The sequence below is a fragment of the Phodopus roborovskii genome, unplaced genomic scaffold (assembly GCF_943737965.1).
Source record: "Phodopus roborovskii unplaced genomic scaffold, PHOROB, whole genome shotgun sequence".
Classification (NCBI taxonomy): Eukaryota; Metazoa; Chordata; class Mammalia; order Rodentia; family Cricetidae; genus Phodopus; species Phodopus roborovskii.
In genome coordinates this window covers 29,849,482-29,854,065 of record NW_026126517.1, presented here as the reverse complement: position 1 = coordinate 29,854,065, position 4,584 = coordinate 29,849,482, and the positions used below count along the sequence as shown (strand labels likewise).

Below are 4,584 nucleotides of genomic sequence, written 5' to 3'. Positions count from 1 at the left end.
TTAAGTTTCCTTCCCTTTCAGCAAGATGAAATTTTTTTATTCCTGATTTTGCCATTATCATTTCCAAAGAGCTTTGTTGTGTCCCTGGCTTTAATCCTCGTCCTCTTCTCTCACATAGTATTATATAGAAGAAGTCTTCCAAATACAACCTTTGTCTCAGATGCAGAATTTCAAATCTGCTCAGCTCATCTATTGTGGACTTCACTGGGCTTCAGAGGAATGGAACACTTGCATTTAAGTTCAAGTATTTATGTCTCATTTAAACAATCTTGTTGGATTCCTCATTGCCTGATTAGCATACCCTTTATATTCTGGCCTACAAAGAGTGCCAAATTGTCATGATTTAATTTTCCTGGGATATTTCTTTTTACTCTTGAGCAAAACTCTTGAGCAGTACCTTTACTGGGCTCCCTGCTTTTACATAAACATGATGAACACCTTGCATATGTGTGCAACTCTGCATATGATGCTGAGAAGACCTTTATTACTCTTCAAAGTCAGTCCTGAAAACCACATCCCAGGCTGTCATCCCCTTTATGCTCATGTAGCACTTGGTGTATAGTTACATAATAACACAGTCTTATTGCATTCTAAAGGGACAGGGGTTTGTGTTCCTGAAATAGTCCAAACTCTATAAACGCTGGGTTTCTGTGATTAGCTTCATTGTAAGGTGCAGGAGTGGCAATCATACTCAGGATACTCAGAGATAACTCAGGAGGTGTGTGAGCAGACTGAAAACAAACCTGCCCCTTCTATTTAGAGCTGGAAGACATCTTTATCATCTGCTCAAAAGGATAGCATATGTACATCTTTCTTCCTCCAACATTTTTCATTTTAAAATTTACGATAGTTGTTGCTAATCTAAAGTGGCACCCCCCCACACACACACACACACTGAACCTGGGTGTAGTTTTAGAACCCACGTTATCATGAACAAGATGGTACTGATTGGTTAGAGTCAATGCCTAACTTCAAATCTGTTTTCTGTTCTTAATGTTTTAGAAGTCTCTTATTTATAGACGAGAAAAGAGGCCTGGTGAGTTGTACCAGAGTCCTCATAGCAAATAAGTAACAGACTTATGACACGAATCCATGGTTTTCATTTTCATAGCACTCTTCTGACTCATTCCTTTAGCCCAAGCTGGCCTTGAACTTATCATGAGTTTGAGCTTCTGATTCTCCTGCCTCTGCCTCCCAAGTGCTGGGATTATGAGTTTATGCCACCACAATCTATTTTATGTTATATGGAGAATTGAATCCAAGGTTTCCTGCATGCTAGACAATCTGCGAACTCAGCTGCATCCCAAGCCCCAGGATACCTATGTTTGTTAATGATTACTCCACTCCCACTGCTTTTTCTACTCTCTTTAATGCAATTGAAATTATCTGCATATGAGGAAAAAGGGCCATGCACTTGTATACCTATTATTTTGTACACTAAAGCTGCTCAATATGGGGTTTGGTAAGTATTTAGCTTGCAATTTTCATGTGAACTACATGTCTGATATAGTTCCAAAGGCTTGGTGCTCCTCTGTTTAAAATACTACTTCCATCTTTGTCTTTTCCCACTCTTTGGGTTGGTAACCTTCACCCAGTTCTGCCATGGTAGATTGTAAATTCCAAAGGGAGGTATAATCTTGGCTGCTATTCTGGGCTCTACCACTCTTATTCACACCACTGGCTTTGGAAACATGAAGACTCTTCACTTACACAATTGCCAGACATTTTATGAACACTGCATTTACATCTTGGTCTCACCAGGTATCCTCCCCCCAAACTGGTCACACTACTAGTAACATCATAGCCACCACAGCAGGGGCAAAGAATAAATCACACTTGCAAACTCCAGTGCTGAGCTTTGTGTAAACATGCAATCTATCTTCCCTTCCCTATATGGGGCTCCCAAACATACATTTAAACAGTCAAAAAACAAAACAAAACAAAACAAAAACAAGCAAAAACCCCACCCTTTCCTCTTCATATCCTTTTCTGGTTGTCTAGAATCAACTTTAGTTTTGTTTTGTTAGTTTTGTTTTGTTTTTCTTACAACAACTGCTCCAACATAGCTATGCATCAAGAAATTACCAAGATGTGTCTTCATGCTTGTGCTAATGTGACACTCAGCTCCAAATCATCTGTCTCCCTACCTTCAGCCTTGATCTTGACTTGACTCCACAGCATGATTGAAATTCTCATAACCACAATACATTGTATGGATCCAGAAATAATAATAATGCCATAAATATCAGTGGGTATTTCACTGTGAAATGTTTAAACAAGCTTATTTTCCACAGAAGGATGACTACAGATCCTGGATACAACAGATGGTCAAGTTTGTCAAGAATTGTTTTTCACAAGTCAGTATGCATGTAAGGTATCGTGTTGCTTGGGTATGGAGGTGCCCAGCCCCACAAAAGAAGCATACAGATACTTGTTGCTCTGATCATTCTGCCAACCCTGAGGGTGGGTCTTCCTCTCTTCTATACCTTGCTCCTTCCCAGTTAGGTGTTCAGGTAGGTTTTCGATGAAGAGCCTGAACTCCTGCCAGGCAGGTAACTACAGTATTTGCTGCTGCTTGCACCTGCCTCCGTGGCATTGTTACTTGGCACTGGTTTTTCCCCATATAAACCACAAAATCCTTTTTCCTCTTTATTTTTAGACGTCTAGCACTTAGTATAATGCCTGGTGCTTAGTGTGTTCTCATTAATGCTTTTGGAATAGAATTAGAGCAGATTTGACAATCTGTGCAATAGATCAAATCTGTGAATAATTCTTTTTAAGAGCATGGCCAGGTGTGGTGGTGCACTCCTTTAATCACAGCACTTGGGCAAAGGTGGGCTAATCTTCCTGAATTCAAGGCCAGCTAGCTTACTCTGTCTAGCCAGTCCCAAGCCAGTCAGGGGTATATGTTGAAATTATGACTTAAAACTAACAAACTAGCATTTCTACATTCTGGAAGCATTCTCAGGAGGTAGGAAGGATATCTCCCAATATATAAGCACTCATCTAACTCTTTGGGGTATTTAAAAATCACTTTACGTAAGATAGAGGAGAAAGAAGTTTTTTTTTATAAAGAAGCTCTCACTGGAGAAATCCTCCTCCCTTCTTCCCTTCCTCCCTCCCTCTCTTCCTCCCTCCCTCCCTCTCTTCCTCCCTCCCTCTCCCCTTTCTTTCTCCCTTTCCTTCTTTCCTCTCTCTCTCTCTCTCTCTCTCTCTCTCTCTCTCTCTTTCTTGGTGTTTTTTATTTATACATTTTAGAAATAATATCAGGGCTGGAGAAATGACTACATTGTTAAAAGCACTGGCTGCTTTTGCAGAGGACTCAGGTTCAGTTCCTAGAACCCACTTGACAGTTCACAGTAATTTGTAACTCCTCTTACAGGGGAACTGATGTCATCTCTGGCCTCTGTGGCCACACAGCATGCACATGGTATATGTATTTACATGTGAGAACACACACATATTATATATATATATATATATATATATATATTCAGTCTAAAATATACAATGACTAATGCCTATTTGTTGCATGAATTAATGGGATTCCCTGCTACATTTTTATATGGGTGCTTTTACGGTGCCCTTCCACCCTCCCTTAACCTCATTGTTTTTCTCAGCTCCTCATAATTATTCTTTCATTTCATTTCAGTTCCATTTTCCAACTTCACACACGTGAGGAAGATCATGTGATAACTTATCATTCTATGTCTGGCTTATTTCAATTAACATTGTGTCCTCTTGCTGTAAATAAAAGTATCTTATTCTTCTTTGTCTCTCATTAGTAAGCAAATAGGCATCTAAGGAAATATAGTAAAACAAAATACAAAAAAAAAAAAAAAAAAAAGAAACCCTTCACAAATCTGCATGCCATCCTTGTACATGGGCCATGCTAATCTTGTCTATATCATTCAATTTTTGGTATATGTGTTGTCAAAGCATGAATTTGCCTTTTGCTTTTATAAAAATTATTATTCTTTCCATTTCCAAGAAATTAGACCTGGTTGATTTCTCTTTCCTTCGTCTTCCTCCTCCACATTCTCTCTCACTCTTTCCTATCCATCAGTGATGCTGCTATCAACAGGCACTGGTGTTTCGTTATCCCTACTATCCCTACGCCGTCCTTCTTCTGTGGGTGGGATGATTGACAAATACACCCTCATACTTAATCCTCACAGTGTTGTGCAGCAAGAGTCTTATTCTCATTCTGTAAAATGAAGAACTTGGGATTCTGAGATTCTGAGAAGTTAGCCATACCCCTGACCAGCCATTTGTTTTTTGTTTGTTTGTTTGTTTTTTGTTTTTGTTTTTGTTTTGTTTTGTTTGTTTTTATCTACTTCTGAAGTGGGGTTTAATTCTATTCTTTGACTCCTGGAAGAAGTCAAACCATGCATGTGCATGGTTGGGTCAGTTTGCCCTGACTCCAATAGGCAGGCACCCTGCAAGCTCCTGAGAGGCTGTTTGCAGATATGAAGCCCTTGGTAGTTATCAGCCTGAAGGCCATAGTCACGGCTCTCTTCACTCATTGTGTGGGCTTCTCCTCTAGAAACAAGCTTTCCTTTTCCTCCCCTCAGTTGGTTCTTC

At 39.6% G+C, this 4,584-nt stretch overlaps 1 non-coding gene across 1 annotated transcript; it reads right to left on the bottom strand.

Annotated features, from left to right (window-relative positions):
• Positions 1 to 3,839: 3,839 nt before the first annotated feature.
• LOC127232038 (U6 spliceosomal RNA) lies at positions 3,840 to 3,942 on the bottom strand. The gene has a single exon (XR_007835339.1). It is a non-coding gene; the product is annotated as a U6 spliceosomal RNA (small nuclear RNA).
• Between the last annotated feature and the right edge of the window lie 642 nt (positions 3,943 to 4,584).